The sequence below is a fragment of the Ochotona curzoniae genome, unplaced genomic scaffold, assembly GCF_017591425.1.
Source record: "Ochotona curzoniae isolate NIBS_2020 unplaced genomic scaffold, NIBS_Ocur_1.0 scaffold_2587, whole genome shotgun sequence".
Lineage (NCBI taxonomy): Eukaryota > Metazoa > Chordata > Mammalia > Lagomorpha > Ochotonidae > Ochotona > Ochotona curzoniae.
In genome coordinates this window covers 7,379,370-7,401,400 of record NW_024467096.1, presented here as the reverse complement: position 1 = coordinate 7,401,400, position 22,031 = coordinate 7,379,370, and the positions used below count along the sequence as shown (strand labels likewise).

The window sequence follows — 22,031 nt, the reverse complement described above, 5'->3', positions numbered from 1 at the left end:
ACTCACACAGACCAGAAGCCTGCATCCTCTGGGATCTGTGACTCGGTTACGAGAAAGAAGAGGTGAGCAGAGCAGCACTCAGTGACCAGAAGTGCATGGAGAAGGGCTTTGAATGACAGGAACATAGCATAGATTGTAGCTTCCAACAAATGCAGCAGCGTGTCCATCTGCCTGCCTTTCCTAAGATGTGCCCTTGATCCTCTGTTGTCCTCACCCCATGCTTAGAGCCATGCCAGGAGCCCCGGCAGAGGGCACCCTGAGCAGCTGGTCTCAGTGCAAATGTGGGCTTCTTCGGTTATGGTGTATCTCAGAGGAGTTCCATGGATAAACACGCAGCAAGTGGGGCAAAGACTGCTATCTGGCTCTACCGATGAGGAAACCGAGACTGAGGCAGAGTAGCTGGCTTGAATCTCTGAACATGGCAGCCGAGCAAGGCAACACTTCCTACATGCCACAAAGTACCACTCAACCCCCTTATGCCTCCTGCCCTTCACTGATACAAGTGGGACCTCTGGCACAGAACCCTGATACCTGCTCAAGGTCCCCAAGAAGCTAAGGCACATACAGTGACTGGGACTGTGGATGTGTTGGCTTGGCTGCAGTCTGGTCATGTCTGGCCATTTTTAAAAAATCTTTTATTGCAAATTCCATTCTGCAGAGTGATTGTCTGAGAGGAAACCCTGGGAAGGTCTCTCCCCTGAGAAACAGTATATACATCAGTGGCAGTAAGCCCGAGTTTTAGTTGCTACTGAGGCACAGGTGTATCATCAGTCACTGCTATTTAAGCAAAGCGCTTAGCAGATGAAGGATGTGATCCCACAGAAAGTTAATACGAATGGGCTTTCTGGCCTAGAAGTCAGCACTATATGGTTGATCAGAAGTTCCTGTGGTGGGGTGGTATCAATCGGCAGGCTCCCCACCACAGAGAGGGCCAGGTCCCAGTCCTGCTGGGCACAGTTGGTGGGCCCTACTTTGGGTCAGAGAAAGGGGCGAAGGCCTTGTCAAAGCTCAACATGCCTACTTCAATTTCCTCCACGATGCAGGTCAGCAGCTCCACGCCAGTGTCAGTCACGGTGATGTCCTCCTGGATGCTGACCCCACCAAAGCCACGGAAGCGCTGCAGGACTTGGTGGTTGAAGAAGCAGGCATGGGCTGGGTTCAGCCAGAGCCTTGTCCAAGAGGTGGTGGATGAAGTAGATGCCAGGCTCCAGCGTAAGCTCCATGCGTGGTTCCAGATGTCGTGCGGTACCAGGCTGGTCAGGCCCGGCTCTTCGATGCACTCCACGCCCTCAGAGTAGCCTCCCATGTCGTACACGTCAATGCCCAGGAAGTGGTTGAGCCTGTGAAGCATGAATATAGCCCCCAGGTGGGCCTGGACCATGGCGTCCATGCTGCCGCTCAGCACACCAATGAGGCTCAGCTCCTCCAGGTGGATGCAGTCAGCCAGGCGGTGCATGTCAGGCCACCCTTGGCTGCATGGTGTTTATGACGGTGCGGCAGCTGTACAGCATGGCCTCATAGATTGCCTTCTGGTCTGTGAGGAACTTGCCTTTGGCAGGAAAGGAGCAGGTGAAGTCAGAAGTGAAGCAGTAATATTCACTGCCCATGTCGAACAGGCAGGCACATGTCTCCATCCTGGATTATGTGGTTGATAGGGGCTCCAGCACAGCACGGCAGGTTTCTCCCCACTGCCGCAGATGTGGGTGTAGGAGCTGTGGCGCATGCCACCTCGGAAGCAGCATTAGTGCTCAAAGAGGCTTTCCACCTCATATTCTTTCATTTCCGTTTTGACGGCCTTCATGACCTCCCGGTGAGCCTTGCTGGAGATCCAATTGGTGTAGCTCCATGTCGATCTTGAACACTTGGCATTCAACAATCTCTGGGTAAAGAGTGATGTTGTTGACATTGAACCTGCGGATGCCCTCGAAAGAGGCTTCCCTGCAAGTATGGCCGCTGTCCGTGTTGACACCATGCAAAGTGAGGGGAACAGAGGGGTTCTGTGACATCAGGACGCTGGCGATCTAGTCCGAGTACTGGACTTCATCCACGGCGTGTTTCTCCTTGAAGTGCTCCTTGGAGTGGATCTTTTCCACCCAGGTGGCATGGCTGGCAGGAAGCCTGGGCACAAACAGGGTCAACTTTCCAGTATCAACGTCAACGGTGCCATAGCAGGCTGGTTCGGTAATACCAAAAGCCCAGTGGAAGGACTCCTGGTGGAATCGCTCCGCGGTGTCAGTGTGGTAGTGTCGAGTCTCCTTGCTGCCCTGAAGCACCACCACGGAGCCACTTGCACCACCTAATTCTTCCATAGCCACTGACACAAGAGCCCCGGATTCAGGGCAAAGAGTGCCAGTGGCATCTTCAAGGTCTCCTTCCCCAGCCAAAAGTTAGGTCCAGTGATGTTGTCCAAACTAACTCTTCATGGCACCTATGGGCAAACCCAGATCCCACTCACTTTTGTTTTTTAAAGATTTATTTATTATTAATGGAAAGGCGGATATACAGATAGGAGGAGAGACACAAAGAAAGATCTTTCGTCTGGTAATTTACTCTCCAAGTGGCCACAACGGCTGGAGCTGAGCCAATCCAAAACCAGGAACCTGGAGCGAGCCTCTTCCAGGTCTCCCACATGGCTGCAGGGTCTCAAGGCTTTGGGTCATCCTCGATTGCTTTCCCAGGCCACAAGCAGGGAGCTGGATGGGAAGCAGGGCCACTGAGATTAGAACCGGTGACCATATGGGATCCCGGTGCGTTCAAGGCCAGGACTTTAACCACTACACTATCACACTGGGCCCTATCCCACTCATTCTTTAAGGTCAGTCCTGCCTGCCACCTCCTCCTTAAAGTCTTCCTTGGTGTCCCCACCATTTGTAATTACTCACTAATTCCCCAGCATCACTCAGTTCCCCATTCTGTGACATTCTGTGACAAGGCAGTATCTGCACCTACATGGCTTATGATTAATGGTGTTTTGTCCCCTAGGTAGGTCTTTAGCTGGGTTGTTGTTGCCAAGGCACTTACACGTGATTTCTCCATTTGGCCTTGCAACATGAATAATAATAATAATAATAATAAATAACAATAAATATTTATGAAATGGAAATGTGCCTGGAGGGAATGTGTGTGAGAGAAGGGAAGCAGTACAGGGGCTGGTATTGTGGCACAGGGGTTAAATCACAGTTTGCAATGCCAGCATTCCATATTGGAGTCCTGGCTGTCTACTTCAAGGCCAGCTTCTGGTGAAGCAGCTAGGAAGGCAGTGAGCCCCTGTATCCACATGGAAGGCCTGGATGGAGCTTCTAGATTTTGGCTTCAACCTAGTTCAGACCAGGTAGGTGTTGCACCCAATTGGGAAGTGAGCCAGTGGATATAAGGTCTGTCTTTCCCTCTTTCTCTGCCTTTCAAATAAATCTTAAAGAAAGAAGAGGTAATACAGTGTGTAGCAGGCTGGTAAAGGTGGGAAGAAAGAGCCTGGGAAAACCTTCCCAGTTCTGTGGGCCTGGATTTTCTCTGGAATGCTTTGCCGGACTCTCCTGGTGGCAGGCTTTCTGCCAGGATCCTGACAGCGGTGGACAGTTGGGGCCAAAGTGACCAAGAACAGAGTTGAAAGGGCTGGCCAAGCACATGCTGGCTGGTCAGCACCTTGCTGGGTCTGGGTCATGGGCAGACTTGGCCAGGGTCCGTGTGACTGGAATACTTCTGGAACAGCCTGCAGAGGTTAGGTGGGGCTGTACCCTACTGGAGCCAACACTGGGCTGTGACCCAGAGGACAGGGGATTGAGCTCAGCTTGGCCACCACCTACAGGGCAGTGGGTGTTTAATGAGTCACTGCCAATGTGCTGTCATTGGTCCAGGCTATAGATGAAAAGGGCCCAACTAGGAGCTGGGCCATTAATTGACAATTTATGTTACCTTCTCTTTGGCTTCCTCTCCTGGCTCAAAATTGGAAATGTACAGTATTTACTCTGGCAGGCACGTGGCCACTCCATGTTCTCTGGCAGCCATTCAGTGTTCTCAATGATCCAACACCCTCCCTCCTGGAGACCCCAACTCCAGGGGCCTCCTTTCCTCAGCAGGGTGGCAAAACAGACCATTGGAGCAGCAGGAAATTGGATAATTGTCAGGATAATCACCAAGACTAGCTGGCAACCCTGAAAGAACAACAAACAAGTGAGTTTCCAGAATTCAGGGAACAGGAGGAAAGAAGAGCTGAATTTAGAGGGCTATCATGGAGAAAACATCCACCCCGGAGAGCAAAGGATGTGGGCCACCATGAGCAGGGCCCTGCATCAACTCTTCTTAAATTTTGACCTACACAGGTGGCTTCCTCCCTTGGCTTTGTGATAGACGGTGGTTGCACAGAGAGCCCAGGGACAGCAGCAGCAACCCAGGGACTCACCCTTATGGGAGACGGGAAGGAAAGGCAATGGAGTCAAAGAGTCTGTGTTCAAGACCAGTCTTTGTTCAAATTGCTTCCTGGCAAAAGGTTTTTTTTTTTTTTATTTGTTTGTTTATTTTTATTGGAAAGGCAGGTTTACAGAAAGAAGTAAAGAAACAAAGATTTTCTGTCCACTGGTTCACTCCCCAAATGACTGCAACAGCCAGGACTGAGCCGATCTAAAGCTGGGAGCTTCTTCTGGGTCGCTCATGTGGGTGCAGAGGCTCATGCCTTTGGATCATCTTCAGGTGTTTTTCCAGGCCGTAAGCAGGGAGCTGGATGGGAGGTGGAGCAGCTTGGACACAAACTGGTGCCCATATGGGATGCCAATGCTTGAAGGTGCAGGATTAGCCAGTTGAGACATTGTGCTGGCCCCAGGGGCTGGTGTTCTTATGGCATCTGGAATAAGAGGGACCCATGGGCCTGTTCCCTGACCTCAGCACTGTTCCTTGCACCCACTGCCCTCTCCTCACTGCCAGGACTACACTCCCCAGGGTCTCCCCTCCTCCCTTTCTGATTTCTCCTCTAACTGCCTCTCCCCAGTATGTCCCAAGACTAAGCCCTGCTCATCTTAGGAGTGCCATAGACTGTTGCACTCCCTAATCACTTCATCCCCTAGCTCCTGGCCAGCCTTCCATCTCCAAGATACTCCAGCAGTCACACTGGACACGCTTCCTGCATAGCTCACAGTCCCCATCTTTGCCTGTTGGCCTCACCTGGCCCTGAGGTGACACTGTGGTCCTGGCCCAGCTCCAACCAAGGCAGCAGGTGTCTGGTGTCTCTTCAGATCTCTCCCTGGGGACTCAGGTGTGCATCCTGCACTGAGAATCAAGGGCCACTCAAGCTTCCTGATGGCATGGACATCCCCAGGATCTGCTCCCTTTAGAAGCTGTTCCCAGCAACTTCTCCTGACTTAGATGGCTTTTGTCTCTTTTCCTTTCTGTCTTTTGAAGAGTTTGCAGCTTCAACCGACAGCATTCCTCGGAGGATTCTCCACAACCCCTTAGAACTGGCCCTTTGCAGGCTGGGTTACCTCCAGCCCCTGCCTGCCCCGTCTCCATAGACCACTGTTTCCATGGATTTGCATGGATCTGAGTGTGTTTTTGCCCAAGGGTGTTCTTTGGTGCACACACTTACATGTGTGCGGCAGTTTCTGAGGCTACAAAGATAGACGGACTTTGTTTCAAACCCGAAGCGTCTCTCAGACCTACGGCCAGATCCGGAAGGGGCGGTAAAAATCTGGCTTTTCACCAGAGCATCAGAGCCTTGTTGGGCCAATGACGGACTCAGACCGGCACTTCTTTTCCTAATAGGGACTGGAGCAGCAGCTGCTCTCGCTTCTGCGTCAGGAGTATAAAAACCTCCTGCAAGCTTCTTTGCACGCCTTTTTGTCCCCGCAGGTCCGTGTGTCTCTGTTGGGTGGAGGCAAGGCCTGAGAGCGGACTTCCCTTTGTTTAATAAAGGCTTGCTTGCACTCAGCTGACATTTTCTCTTCTCAGGTGGTCGGTAAATCTAACAGCATGCAAATGACTGATGTGTGGCTTGGTTCCTGTTGGCGATATGGCTCCTTCATTCCCCAGATGCACAATTTGCAGAGTCTGTCCTGTCTCTTCCTGGCCTCCCTCTTGAACCCATTGCTCTGCCTCCTGAGAGATGAGGTTGTCCCCACAACATGGAGGTATTGTCTTTTTCAGGTTGGAAGATGAGGGGGCACACGCATCCTCCTTTCACTTCCAGGACCTTAACTTCACCCCGAGAACAGAGACGTTCAACTGGGGAGACTGGCTGATGTTTGTTCTGTTAGCTCCAGTTTCACAGCTGCTCAGGTAGCTTTTGAGTTCTAGGTCACTTGGAGCTAGCGCGCTTGGTGCCCTGAGGACACAGACGGGCTATTCATCAGCACTCTTGGGGAACATGCAGGGGACTGGCTCCTTGGACTGTTGGGAGTCACACCCTCCTTCCCCGGAGGGTACAGTGGACACAGAGCTCTCTTCCTGTGCTGGTGGTGGCACCTGGATTGAGACACACCAGTGAAGCGCTTTCTAACTATCTGCTCTGATGTGGAAGAAACGTCGCCTTCTGTCAATCCCCAGTCGACCCTTTGAGGAACAGGCTCTCTCAGGAACGCCGGCCGATGGCTTTGGGATCCAGCTGGGTGAGTTTTATGGCCAGCAGAGCAAAGACATCATCTTCGGTCTTTTTACGCACCGCTGAAAGCAGTGTTTTGGAATGATGTAGCTGGCTCAGAGGACTGTGTGTTTGACCCAACCCAACACATGCCTTACAAGTGCTGCAACTGAGGCTGAATGAAGGGACTTGCTTAGGAACCCTAAGTTCCTGGGCTCAGCTGCTCTCCTGTAGTGCCCCAGGCCTGGAGTGCCCTCTCGTCCCAGCGGATAGCACGTGCTCTACAGGAAAGCAGTGCAGTGCAGTGGAGACCATAGACCACGTAGCATCTAGCTCAGTCTCTGCCCCAGCTTTGCTCTGGGACCTGGGCCAAAATTATTCAGGCTTCGGTCTCCACCTCTGAGAAAAGGGATGACAATAGCAACAGTATATTAGCTCCAGGAGCCTTAAAATATTCAGACCCTTGTACCTGGTGATGGAATTTCTGGGAAATATCACATCCAAGTCACTCCAAAGCTCTACACTCCCAAATGTTCCCTGTTGCTTCACACAGTTACTATGTGTTATATCTACAAAAGCTTTTAGATAACATGGGGAAATGCTATGCTCTACCAAATTTTTAAAAAAGCATAAATTCAAAAATAGCATTCAGATCCCCTAATAAAGTATGAGCTCAATTTTTAAGAAGTTTATGAAAAGAATGAACAGGACTCCACACGATGGCTTTATTGACTAATCCTCCCCTTGCAAGCTCCAGGATCTCATGTGGGTGTTGGTTCGTTTCCCGGCTGCTCCACTTCTCACCTAGCTCCCTGCTTGTGGCCTGGGAAAGCAGTCGAAGACGGCCCAAAGCCTTGGGACCCTGGACCCACATGGAAGACCTAGAGGAGGCTCCTAGCTCCTGGTTTTGGATTGGCTCAGCTCCAGCCGCTGTGGCCACTTGGGGAGTGAATCAGCGGATGGAAGATCTTTCTGTCTTTCCTTCTTTTTGTATTTCTGCTTTTCCAATAAAAATAGAAAAATCTTAAAAATAAGAATGAACAAAAATGCTCAGTATTGCTCAGGTAGTGGATTTATGAGCAATATTTTCCTTATTCTTTATTGCTTCCAAGATTTTGGTAATGTGTGAGCATATTTCAAAACATTTGTAGAAAGATGAAATTAAAAGATAAGTTTATTTTGGTGTAAAGATTTTGAAAGTCACACAGTCTTTTCATAATATATGTTTTCTGCCAAATTTTTGAAGGTCCTGTGTGTGTGATTTCAGCCTTTATTTTGCACCAAAATAAACTTCTTTTAACTCAACTTTCCAATGAACTCTTCAAAGTGTTGGTACACGTAAATGACTTTTTTTTTTAAAGATCTATTTAATGCCTGGCATGGTAGTTTACTGGCTAAAGTCCTTGTCTTGAACATTCCAGGGTCCCATATGGGCACCTGTTCTAATCCTGGCAGTCCTGCTTGTGGCCTGGGAAAGCAGTCAAGAACGGCCCAAAGCATTGGGACCCTGCACCTGTGTGGGAGACTCAGAAGAGACTCCGGGCTCCTGGTTTTGGATTGGCTCAGCTCCAGCCACTTTGACTGCTTAGAGACTGAATCTTCAGATAGAATATCTTCCTCTCTGTCTTTCCTCCTCTCTGTATATCTGACTTTCCAATAAAAATAAATCTTTAAAAAACCCATTTATTGAAAGGCAGAGTTATAGATGGAGAGAGAGAAAGAGACAGAGAGACTTTTCATCTTCTGGCTCACTCCTCATATGGCTGCAATAGCCAGAGCTGGGCTGGAACAAATCCAGGAGCCAGAGTTTCCTCTGGGTCTGCCACTTGGGTGCAGGGGCTCGAGCGCTTGGACCATACTCTGCTGCTTTCTCAGGCATAGTAACAGGGAGCTGAATCAAAAGTGAAACACCCACATGTAACTATTGAATCAACCTCCATATATAGCTATTTCAAAAATTATTTTCATATATTTAAAATGAGTATGTATGTGAGAGGGAGGTAGAAAGAGAGAGAGAGAGAGAGAGAGAGAGAGAGAGAGAGAGATTGTCCATCTGCTGGTTTACTCCAGGGTCAGGCTAGGCTGGGGCCGGAAACCTGGAACTCCACCTGGGATCCCCAATGTGGGCAGCAGGGCCCAAGTATTTAAGCCATCTTCTGCCACCTTTCCAGGTGCATTAGCAAGGAGCTGGTTCAGAAGTAGAACAACCAAGACTCAAACTGGCAATCCTGGCGGATGCTGGTGTCACAGGTGGCAGCTTAAATTGTTGTGCTACCACTTTGGTTCATAAATATACATCTTTTATAAGCAGAAAGAGATTCTTAAGATCTCTAAGCATCAAGAAAGAAACATATAAGAGCCTGCTTGTTTTTCAGTCTCCTGAGCCTCTTTCTTTATATCTTTTATTAGATTGATTCTCACAATGGTCTCTGAGCTATTTACAAACAGGATCCTGAACTGGGGGAGGTGGAAGGGGGATTTCTCCTTGTGAGTGGAGGGGCTAGTTAAGAGCTCAGGCTCTTGTCTTCAGGCATAAGCTCCTGCCATCAACATGGTTGGAGCCACAGCAAGATGGTGCATGGTGCGGCGTTAGGTTAGGTTAGGTGGCCTGAGCCACATATACCAATAGGCAGACGGCACTGTCAGGAAGAGTGAGCCTGGTGTTTTTGAACCCCTTTCCATCTGCCCAAAGCCGACTAAGAAGAAGACAGAGGGACCTTCTGGTGCCTGCACTATCGGGCCTCGAGCTCCTTAAGGCAAGGCTTGGTTCTTGAGCACTTCACAAGGGACAGCCCAGGGGCCTCTTCTTAGAGCCGCGGAGGAGTGATGAGAGGGTCAGGGTGTTGGGAACACAGTAGGATGCTGCATTCCAAGTCAAGACACCACTAAGCAACCCTCGTCCAAAAAATACCAGTCACTTTGCCCCGGGGGTGGTGGTGCCAGGAAGGGCAGGAAGTCCATCCAAGGTTACTGGACTTTCCAAGCTGCCTTCACATCCCCTTCCCACTCATTCCACCCCTTCCTGGAACCTCCTGGCTTCCCAAGAAAGGAATGCAAACCTGGAGGCTCTGTGTGAGAGGAGACCTTAGCCAGCATCTTAGAGCTGTCTGGGAGTGGTGGAGGGGAAAGTGGGGATTTGCTGGGAGGCTGACAGGAGAAGGAAGAGCATAACAGCCGGGTTCACAGGTGGGCCTGCAGCAAGAATCGAGGTGCAGATACTGGGAAAGCATCCATGTCTCCCTCCAGGAGAGAGAAGGAGCAGGGTTTTGGACATGTACTGCTTCAGCCTTGCAATGGGAGGCACTTTAAAACAGTCATGGAAATGGAGGAAAAGGATGCTGATTATGGTGCCAAAATTCTGAGATGTGTCTGTGGTCCAGAAGACTGCCACATCCACTCAGTGTGATCAAGGGAAGCTTGTTAAGAAACCAGGAACGCTGTGCTCTGTGTCTGCTTCCTTTGCTGGGAAGGGGAGCTTGTCATTCTTTGCTGGGGTGGGGAGGGACTGTCCTGTTTCCTGGACATGGTTCAGAAATGTTCTTTTGATGCAGCCCAAGCTATTGCTGCAAAGGGATGGCTTCAAGGAGAAAGTGCTACCTCTACCACTGCATCTGGGGACAGCACAGGCGCCACTGGTGGCCTCCAGGACTCCCGACCAGTTCATGGCCAGGCCCATATGCAGCTGCTGGGAACCTAGTGAGAAACTTCAGTGGCTACTTTTACGCCTTTTCCAATGTGAACAGAGGACTCTTGCATGGGCTTTTGATTGATGCATTCCACGTGTATTCCAGTAATGTTGGATTAAATCTTTACCCACAGCAAGTGCAGCCTGCCAGTGAGCAGCAGCAGGGCCCTTTGGATTTGTGGCTGTATTTTCTGCGCACTCTCTCCTTTTTCTGGACAATCTTGGTGTATTTTCTGCCATGAGGAACCTGGGAGGGGGATGATTAGAGTCACTTCTGTACATTCTCACTGTGTCCCTCTGTCTAGGCAGTTTCCTTTTTAATGCCCTTGATGGGTAACTTTAACCTGCCTGTCCACCAGGCCACCACTGCCTCTGCAGGTGGGAGACCGCAGGCCAACAGGTGCACCGCAGACCTCCCGAGCATCAGACATGGGTCATCGCCTGTCCTCTAGGCACCTCCACCTGGGATGTCCCCAGCGTTAGGTAGTCAGCCTTGAGGAGCTCTACAAGTACCCCACCAAATGGATTCAACTGCTCCCCTTTAGGCTTTTGTCCCACAGCCTGTCTCGTGTCCATTACCTCCTGCAAGAACAAATCTGCCTTCATAAGCAGGGTCTACAGTGCTTGCTTGGAGAAACCACTTGCTCAACTCACAAGACATTACTTCTGGCTGAGAATTTCTCTCTGATTGCTCCCGTCCCATGGCGAACTGGACAAGGGTTATTCTTGCAAACACATGCAACTCTCCCTTCACTTTTGTCTAGCCGAAGCAAGGCTGAATGATTAATCAGATTTGTCCTGATAGAGGCTCAGCAATGAGAGGGACAGAAACACAGGGTGCAGGGTGGTGCAGGGGACCTGCTACGGGGGTGGACTTGGCTCTTTAAACCTGAGAGTCCTTTGCCCAGTGTCCCGTCTGTGTTCTGCTGCTGGGGCTCAGCCCTGTTATGTGCGAGTTGCAGTGTGTGCCCAGTTGCCCTGACTCCTCAAGCCTCTGTCTGAAGCACTGCAGCAGGCTCCACCCCTGCTCACCAGTTCAATTTCCGCTTCACGTCAGAGCAGCTGGCACTTCCTCCAATAGCTGGTGCTGGGAACGACTCCCTTCAGAAGTGTCTACTCCCTCCCATGAGCTTCTGGGCTTCAGTATTGCAACCAAACTAAGTTATGACCCAATGACCCTGATTTTCATAAAGAATTTACATCACACACTTGGCCAGTCACACTGCCACCACCTTTGTTTCAGCCTACATCCGCTCTTGCCAGCTTACAGCTGGAGGTGCTCATCCAGTCCTTAATCACACATGGGACTGCTCTTGGATCTGTGATCCTAAAACCACAGACTTTGCACTGGTCAGTCTATTTGCTCTCAGGATTCTTTTACACTATTAAGATTTACCTGGGGGGGGGCGGGGAGAGGTGTTTTATGTAACAGTTTAGATGCCTCTCAGGATGCCTGCAACCCATATCGGAATGCCCAAGTTCAAGTTCCAACTGGCTTCCTGCTAATGCACACCCTGGAATGCATCTTTATGCTAATGTACACTTGGAGGCAACAGGGGATAACTCAATGACTGGATCCTCCCGTGAGACCCGGGTTGAGTTCCAGGTTCCTGGTTTTGACTTGGCCCAGCCCTGATTGTTGCAGACATTTATGGGGTGAATCAGTGGTTGGGAGATCGCTGCCTATGACTGTCTCTGCCTTTCAATCAAAAAAATGTTTAAAAACAAATCAACTCCTTAGGGGCTTTATGTGAGTTTGCTCTATTAATATTTACTCTATTTTCATCAATATTAATATTAATAGTTTTAAAGGCAGAGAAATTGAACAAATATTTATTTCCTGACTCATGTAAAAATAGCACTACTAAACCCATTGCATGTCAACATAAACAAATTTTTTTTTTAAATAGAAAAGTAATTGTATTTTCCCAAGTGAAAAAAGCAATGAACTGAGAAGAGTGGTATAATTGTCCATCTTTGTAACCTCTTTACTGTTTGGCTTAAGAGGCGAAGCTGGCATTTCAGAGGCGCTGCTGAGTATGCTGTGTTTTGTTGAGGAAAAGGTGGCAGGCTCAGATTTGTGGTTGGGAAAGGGAGTAGGAAACCTTTAATATTCTTCTTAGACAATCATGGTTTTTGTGTTTGTTTGTTTTTTTGATACTACACTCAAGCTCAAGGACTGTTAGTTTCCTAAAGATTAGCTACAATGTGAAATGTAAAACTGTGTCTATTTCAATCCATTCACTTATCTTGTATGTTGAACATATTTTCCTACATGACTACCTGGCATACACTGAAAAATATTGAAAAATATTAGCTCACTGAATTGCATCGCTTTCTTAAATGGTGACACATTTTAGCGTCTGGTCTTTAAAACTACATTCATGAACATCACGATTGGAATAACACTGGAAATGTGTTCAAGTATTGGGATGCTGTAACGCTCAGATGGCAAACACAAGTTTTCCAAAATTCTCATTCTCAACTGGAGAGTTTGGATTTTCATTCTCAACAAATATTGTCAATTGTTTTCCTTGAAGTGAGTCTTCTGAGATTCACAAACAGTTTTGAGAAAATGTTTGCAAAACTGGTATGAAAACTACTTTGTCTGTTGCTTCTTTCAGTTGTATTTTTTTTTTTTAAATAAAGGTGATTGGTTGTGTTTTCTACTTAAACTGTAACACACATGACTCTTCCTTAGACAATTATAGCACTTTGATATGTGGCAAAAATAGTTATGTGTGTCTATGATTATAAGCAGATGGTTAAATGTGTGTTACTCAAACTCTGAGGCTTCGATAAAGTTAATAACTTCTACAGCTTCGGAAGGACATGGGGTGCAGTGATTAAGTCACTTGGGACACTTATATTCCATTTGGGAGTGCCTGGGTTGGAGTCTGGCTCTGTTCCCCATTCCAGTTTTTTGTTAATATGCAACTTGGGAAGCAGCGGGTATTGGTGCAAGTACGTATGTTCCTGTCACCCAGGTGAGACCTGGATTGAGTTCCAGGCTCCTGATTTGGGCACTGCCCAACTCTGTTGTATATATTTAGAGAATGAATCAGCAGATCAGCAAATCGAAGCTCTTTTTGTTACCCTATCCCCCTGCCCTTCAAATAAGATGGAACTAAGTTTTGTAAACTTGCATTGTTTCATCCATGACAAGCTTAAGTGAAATAGATTTTTATGTAATTAATTTGTTTAGAGCATCGCTTAATTTTTTTTCATTTTATTTAGAAGGGAGGGAAGAAGAGAGAAAGAGAGAGAGAGAGAGAGAGAGAGAGAGAGAGAGAGATACTCTTCCATTTCCTGCTTCACTCCCTAAATGCCCACAACAGCTGTGTCTGGGTAAGGCTGAAACCAAAGCCTGGAACTCAACATAGGGCTCTTACGTGGGTGACTGCTGCCTCCCAGGCTGTGCATCAGCAGGAAGTTGGATCTGAAATGGAATAGTTAGGACTTGAACCAGGAACTCAGACATGGGAAGGGGCATTCCAAGAGGTGATTTAATCACTTTGTGGAATGCACATCCCCAAGCTTCCCTTTTATAAGAAAAAATTTTGCTATGAGTGCATGGCAGCAAAGACTGCAATGACTGCCAGTACAGTGTGGTGTCACCCTCTTGACTTGTGCCAAAGGTGGATAGCAACTGTATTCTTTATTGCTTTGTATCACTGATGCCGATGTCAACACAGGGAGCAAAGTGCTGTCTTCACACTGTTGGAAAAGTAGCTTCACTTTGTGCAGTTCCTGACTTTGGGGAAGCCAGAGGTCCATGTGTTCACTCAGAACTGCTGGGCTCAGTCAGCCTCCCATGGTGACCAGCTTCCCAACGCTGCAGTTGGGTAAGACTTCTTGGCCGCTTGTTTCTCCTATGCATCTACAGCACTATTCTGAGGGAGTGGCAGTGAAGGAGGGGCGGCTGGGAGCCCAGGGCTGTGTTGGTGCCAGGGCACTGGGGTGAGGGACTTGAAGGCATCTGAAGCCCAGTTGTGGTTGAGGCATCCCTGACTGGCTGTTGGTCATTCCCAGGGGCACCAGTGCTGGAGCAACTTCTGTGGAAAGTTAGATGTACCTTACTGAATTCCAAGGCCATGTGAGTTGCCAGTAGCAATGACTTCATTACCACAAGTGATTGAGCAGGGCAGGTGTCCCTCCAAGGAGATCTTGGAGCTCAAATGGCTGGCTACGAACATGCATAGCAACACCTGTGGCTGGCATGAGAGGATGCAACTTGAGTTTTGCAGACAGAGAGATGGCATGTAGAGAGGCAGGGCTGGTGAGTGAGAGTGGAGGAGTGAGCCAGCTTCAAAGATGTGGAGACCCAGAGATGCTCAGGGCTCCAAGAGAACATGGAAGTCCAGCAGGCAAGTTGGGCTGTGGTCCTAGGCTCTATCTGCCTCCCAGTCACTGAGGCCTCGGGACTGTAGAGCTGATGGGACCACTGGCAGCCACAGTGATCCTTAACAGAATCCTAAACATCATGTCTCAGCGATGCACACACCATGCCTTTCTAGGCCCCTGTGGCCCCTCTGGTACATTTCCCTCCCAGGTGCTAAGCACATTGACATGATGTGTGTGGCTCCAGGATTCGAAGCTGGTGGTGGCCACAAAAGTTTCTTGTGGGTTGCTAATCCTATGATCTTAAAACCTCTAAGTGTCACTGACGTCTCATGTCCATGGAACTGCAGAGGGAAGAAGACTAGAGATGAAGAAGGATAATAAGGTTGCAACTGCCTTGATAATGAACAGCTGGTAGACCCTTGGTCAAGCCTCTCTACATCTCTGGGACTCAGTCTCTTCTTTGATGACATGGGCATCATCTGTGCCACCTGCCTTCAGCTAGAGTCTGGGGTTGTGGCTGAACACTGAGTGATGGTTGTGGTTTTCACACATAAAGCCTTGTCCTTGGCGATTCTCCCTGAGAATGCGGGGGAAGAGGGCCAGCAGCAGCTGCTCAGATGAGCACACCTGCCTGCAGGACTGTGAGGGTGCTCATTCTTTTGCCCATGAGGATGGTTCAGACCCTCGCATAACTGTAGCCCCGAGACTCCCAATGGTTGGAAAAGGGGAATCAGGAGAAATTTCTGTGCTTATTTTCTTTTGTTAATTTCACTTTCCATGAACTCTTACAATGTTTCTATTTATGTATTTATTTTGATTTAATTTAAAAGGCAGAGAGCGCTCTCATAGGGCCTACAACAGCCAGAGCTGGAACAGCCTAAAGCCAGGAGCTCAAGAGTCAATCTAGGTCTTCCAGCTGGGTGGCAGTTACTGGTGCCATCATCTTCTGCCACTCAGGGTGTGCGCTGCCAGGAAGCTGGCAGCAGAAGCTGAGCCTGGACTCTAGCCCAGATACTAAGTGCTTGCTTGGGCATCAATGTTTTTACAGGGTCTTTGGGATGTCAATCAGGACAGGTATTTTAAATCCAATTGAACAGGGATCAGAAAAGAGGAGCAGGGAGAGTGTCCCAAATTCCATTCCTTTTCTAATGTGCAAGGCTAGAGCTGATGCCCCATTTATGGGATGGATTCTTTTTATTTTTTAAAAAGATCTATTAGTATTATTAATAAGACTTTAAGTGCAGAGTTACAAAGAAAGAAGAGACAGAAAGACAGAAAGATCTTCCACCTGTTGATTCACTTTCAGATGGGTGCAATGGCAGGAACTGGGCCTATGCAAAGCCAGAGCTTCATCCAGATCTCCCCTGTGGGTGAAAGGACCCAAGGATTTGGGCAATCCTCTGCTGTTCTCCAGACCATTAGCAGAGAGCTGGATTGGAAGTGGAGCGTATGGGACTCTAATCAGTGCCTGTAAGGGATGCCAGCGGCACAGGTGGAGGATTAACTTGCTACATGACTGAGCCAGCCCCAATGGATGGGCTCATTTCAAGCCCACATTAGGGGAGAGGAAGATCCTTCTGTACTGGAGTGGTGTAGGGGTCAGGCCAGAGGACCCTGAATTCTCAGGAAAAACATAGGAGTGTGCTTGGACACCCCCGTCCTCATCTGTTCTGCATGTCTTAGAAGCCCGGCTCTGTGTTGCAGCATGTGTGGTGAGAGCTTGGATGAATCATGCTGAACTCCTTACGCAGGCAATCAACTTGACTTCCTCTTCCAGGTGATGTCACAAGTCTGGGGTGCAGCTGGGGCAGGTTCCGGGACTGTGATGTGAGGAGGCAGAGGAAGAGATGCTCCTACCAAATTCGCCAGCCTCCAGGTTGGCACAGTCTGAACAGGTGCTCTCATTTCCTCCACATCCGTAGGCTTCAAAGCACACCCAGGGGAAGACGTCACCATCAGGGCTTCACTACCTTTCGCAAGTTATCATGGATTGGGTGGAAGAGAACGTCTTGTGGGCTCTTAGATCTTAACCTGCGGGGATCCAGTCTTCTCATTAAAAAGATAATTAAGTAAATATTCCTGCATATGAGGGGGTCTGTTTCAAATTCACCTTGATGGAAAATCTGTTTCAATTTAGAAAATTAATAGATCCCAGTAGGAATGGCTGTGTGGGTTTGGGATGGAACCAATGCTGTGATATTTAATTTGGTGACAGAACAGACCTCATCACTATAGGCTCAGCTTTGGCTTAAAGAATTTCAAACTCCAAATAGTGGCCTATTTGTGTGAAGAAATGAAGGGTTCGGTGCTATTAGAGCACAGGCAGTGCAAACACTGGGTCCTGCGTTACTGCAAGTGACAACAAATGGAATAAGAGAAGGAAAAAGGAAAGAAAGAAGAAAGGAAGGAAAGAAGGAAGGGGAAGGAAGAAAAGAGAGAGGGAACGAGGTACCGAGGGAAGAAAAGATCTTAGTGATTTTTTTAAATTTAGATTTTAGACATTTGCTCTGTTGATCACTCATTTTCTAGGATTCTCTGGAGGGAAGGTTCTGGAAAACCAGATTAAGAAGGACTTCACCAAAGCAAGGCTTCTGCAGGAACACTTAAGGAGCTTTCCAGTTGTTGATTTCCCCTTTCAGGTGATCGAGTGTCAGGCTGCCCCCCTTTCTGGTCTTACAGCTTCTGCCCCAAGTTCTCAAGGGAGGAATATTGGTTGAACAGCTGTCTCTCAGTGTTCATGAGCTACAGTGGACTGTGTTTGTTTGTTTGTTTGTTTTTGAAAGAAACAGAGAGAGCAAGCGAAACAAAGGAAGGAAGGAAGGAAGGGAAGGAGGAACGAAGAAAGGAAGAAAGGAAAGAAAGAAGGAAAAAGGGAAGGAAGAAAGGAAGAAAAAAAATAGCTACAGTGGGGGTTAACCTTTTGCTTTTCTGCAAAGCCATCAGTCTCACACTTTACCAGCTCTCATCAGCTTCAACCAGCGTGATTTGAGCAAGGGTGGGTGTGAACTGGACCCTGCTAATTGCTTCTGTGCTGCTGATAAGACGCAGCAAAGGGTTGGGCAACCTCCCAATGGAAACTCACGGATGTGTCATACTGCAGTGAATGTACTCTTAAGAGCACCTGTGAGCAATAGCCTTGTAGAGAGAGACCAAAAATCAGTGTCTTCAAAAATACAGAAGACTTGGGCCCGGCGCGGTGGCGCAAGTGGATAAGTCCTTGCCTTGCACGCCCAGGATCCCATATGGGCGCCGGTTCTAATCCCGGCAGCCCTGCTTCCCTTCCAGCTCCCTGCCCGGGAGAAAGCAGTCGAGGACGGCCCAAAGCTTTGGGACCCTGCACCCATGTGGGAGACCTGCAAGAGGCTCCTGGCTTCGGATTGGCATAGTATCGGCCGTTGCGGCTCACTTGGGGAGTGAATCATCGGACAGAAGATCTTCCTCTCTGTCTCTCCTCTCTGTATATCCGAATTTCCAATTAAAAAAAAAATAACAAAAATAAATCTTTAAGAAAAAAATACAGAAGACTTGTGCAAGAGCAGGATGATGAGTTCAGGAATGTAGGGCCTTTCAGACAGTTTAGGAAGTGGGGGGGTGAAGGTCTCTTCAGCTTCATGGGTCAAGAGGGCTATTGGAAAGCTACCCTGGAATCTGTCTGAGCCAAGAGGTTATCTCTTAAACCCTGCAATCCAGTGCTTTCAGCTTTCCTCCAGGCTTGGTTGTAGCAATGGGACTGAGATGATTCACACTCAGGCCCAGCCCACCACTACCTCTGGTCTGGTTCTGAATAATGCAGCAGAAGACAGCTCCTGGAGAGAGCTGTAGAAAAGGCACAGTGTGGCCTTACAGGACAAGCCAGGCCACTGCCTGGGCATCAGGAAGATGGAGCTTAAAGCGTGTGTTGCATGATGGGTGGCAGTTTTAAGGGGACAAAATGGAGTAGTTGGACCTGGCATGATGGCTCACCTTGTATGTGCTAGGATCTCATATGAGCGCTGGTTCATGTCCCAGCTGCTCCACTTCTTATTCAGCATGTGGCCTGGGAAGGCAGCTGAGGATGGTCCAAAGTCTTGGGACCCTGCACCCACATGGGAGACCTAGAAGAAGCTCCTGGCCCCTGGCGTTGCTTTGGCTCAGTTTTGGCTGTTGTGGCCATCTGAGGAGTAAACCAAGCAATGGAAGATCTTTCTGTATCTCCTCTCTATAAATCTCTTTCCAATAAAAAAACCAAAAAGCAAAGTTGTGAATCTCTACTATAACTCTATCCAAGAAGGTAGTTCAGTAAGAAGGCAAGGTTTGTTTTAGCAGGTTGTCTTTCTCCCAGTCATCCAGACACCTGCTCCTCACCCTAAAATGTATCTGTGTCCCTTTTGTGCTATGAACTAAACTCATCTCTCAGTGGGCTATGTGAATAGGGACCATAGAAGAGAAACAGAGATCCAGGAGGTCAGAGGTCAGGTTTCAGGAAGGACTGGGGAGCCTTGGGAGGAAGTCTACAGAGAAACTTAGAAATGACTCATTCATGTGATGAATGCTTACTATAGTGGTGATGGTTTGAAAAGCAAGATATTGGGAACTGTGTATTCTAAGACAGCAGGGATGTGCCCCAGGGAGCTTTCAGACTGAGTGGGCTGTTTAGTCAACAGTGGTAGCTCAGATAGGTAGCATCCCAAGTGTATAAGGCCAGAGGGATGGGCCGGATCTGTGGGGACCTCAACAGAGAAGTGAGGTGCTCTAGTTGGGAGGTGAGGAGTAGGAGAAAGTATGTGAAGCTGTTGAGCTGGACTCTAGTATTTCAACCCTAGAAGTTGGATTATTTTGGCTAATTGAAGGTTCTACATCTCCCTTTCTCCCCCTCAACTTCATTCAGTAACTTTCTACACAGCTTGCCAGTCTCCTGTTTAGACAGTCTCTTGCTGCCTCTTTTGTTGTTGGATGATCCAAGTGGTTACAGGTGTTTTGTCATTCTGGAGTCCAAGTCAGCCTTCTAGATCTCCCACCTGCTGGTAATAGAGGGACTTGACCCTCTGAGCCAAGTGGGAACCATACTCCTCAAGTTGCATAACCACATAGGGGGCAGTGGCAGGGGACAGTGGCAGCTCATGGTTAGACACAGGTCTACCTACTAGCATTTAGCTACACGTCCACTTCTTTTGTAGCCATGGCTGTTGGTTCCTTGTCCCTCTTTCTCTGTAGAGGACTCAAAGGTGGAACAGCTCTTTTTTTGAGTTCCATGCAACACGCAAGTGGATTTTTTTTTAAAGCCATAGGAGGAGATTACCTCAGGTCAGTCTGTACTTCAGTGTTTACTACTCACTTGCAGACATTTTATGCCCTCTATGGCTCTGGGGCTTTTGGTTTCCCTTCCTCTTTTTTTAAAATGTGCGTCCGCTTCGCTATGTTCAGAGCAAGAGCAGATGATTCTATGTGAGAAATATCACATTCTCAGAGAACCTGCAGGGAGAAATTTGCATCCAGAGATTTGTTATTTTTATATGACCATAGATATCCTCTCTTTATGTAGACAGGACTGTTATGGTATAACACAATAGGTATATTGCTTCGACCATTTGCATTTTGATTTTTTGCAGTAAGAACACACTCAGGCAGTAGCACTAAGTGCACCTTTAATGTAGTATTTTCTAATTGCTAAAGTAATTGGGATTAAAGTCCTGCTGTGAGTCCATGAATTACACACCCTGTCATGTGTAGAGAAGGAAGGAAAGGAAGCAAGGTAGGAGGCTAAATGCCAGTACTACCACACTGCCTATTCATCAATTCAACCTTCAGTTTAAGGTGAGGGGGAGGGCAGAGCCTACAGGATTTTGCTAACAGTTGCTCTGTGATATTTTGTAGAAACCAAAGGAAAGAATCATTGACGCTGCCTAAAGATCAGAAAAGGGTTTTGGAGGAAATGACACTGAATTTCGATGGATGTCCTCACCCTCTTGGCATTCACTATTCCAGTGTCAGCTGGATTTGCATACCAGGGAGTCATTGCCTCCATCATCCCAGAAAACCACACAACCTGTGACTGATGGTAATTGGTAGACAACTACCCTGAGCAGAATCCACAGGATTCCCCAGAACTGAAACTTACTTGTCTGTAAGAATTTGCTAAAAAATAAAAGTAAAATGTACTCTTGATTGAGTGCTTTTCCTTTTCCATAACTCTGAAGATGTTTTCTTGGGTCATTCCATCTGGTGTCCCAAAAATGCTTGCACTTGATTCTGTGCTTAAGGATCTGAGAATCCAATCTGAGGCAAATAAGTTTCAGTAACTGGAACGAAGGCCTGAGAGCGGGGCCACCTTTTGCCTCCCAGAGTGTAGCCGAGGACTAGAGCCAGGTATTGAACTCAAACACTCAAAGATGGAACACGGGTGTCCATACTGATATCTTTTGAAAAAGATTTATGTATGGATTTGAAAGACAGAGTTTACAGAGGCAGGGAAGAGATAGATCGATCTTCCATTCACTGGCTCATTACCCAAATGGCTGCATGTCTAGGGTTGAATCAGGCTAAAGCCAGGAAGCAGGAGCTTCTTTCAGATCTCCCATGTAAGTGTGGAGCCCCAAGCACTTGGATCATCTGCTGCTGCTTTCCTAGGCATATTGGTGAGGAACTGGATCAAAAGTAGAGCAGCTGGGATTTGAACCAGGGCACATATGGGATGCCAGTGTCTCAGATCCACTATACCATGACAACAGCCCCTAAATGGTGTCTTTTTTTTTTTCAGAAGATACATGTATCTTCTAAACTTCTGTTATTCACTTTCCAAATACATATATATTTATTATTGGAAGGTCAGATTTTACAGAGAGATGAAAAGACAGAGAGGAAGAGCTTCCATCTGCTGGTTCACTCCCCAAGTGGCCACAATAGCCGGAGCTGAGGCAGGAGCCTCAGCTGAGGTCAAGAGCCAGGAGCCTCCTCCGGGTCTCCCATGCAGGTGCAGGGTCCCAAGGCTCTGGGCCATCCTCAACTGCTTTCCCAGGCCACAAGCAGGGAGCTGGAAGGAAAGTGGAGAAGCTGGGACATGAACCAGCACCCACATGGGATCCTGGGCTTGCAAGGTGAGGAATTTAGCCACTACTATTGCGCTGAACCCCTGAGTCTTAATCATTGTGCTAATCATGTGTCCCCAGGGAGTAGGTTTATTCATCCCATAGTTCTGGAGGCCGGAAGTTCCAACAGCCCAGTGCAGGTAACCAGGGTCTCTTGGTTTGGCTGTATCACTGAAGAGCAAATAGCAATGGCAAGAACCTGTGCCCAAGGGAGGGGTGCCATCTGGGTGCCAGGGACTTAGAAGGATGTATAGGGTCTTGGGACACTGAAACTCGTACTGCAAGCCTTCATTCCAGTCACTGAAGCTTCTGATTGGGAGGAGTCAGAAGATGCTTAGGGAGAGCCAGCTTGCAAACCACCTTGCACCTGCTC

The 22,031-nt window shown here is 48.1% G+C and overlaps 1 pseudogene; it reads right to left on the bottom strand.

Annotated features, from left to right (window-relative positions):
* Positions 1-967: 967 nt before the first annotated feature.
* Positions 968-22,031, bottom strand: part of LOC121171089 — a 69,613-nt pseudogene continuing 48,549 nt past the window's right edge.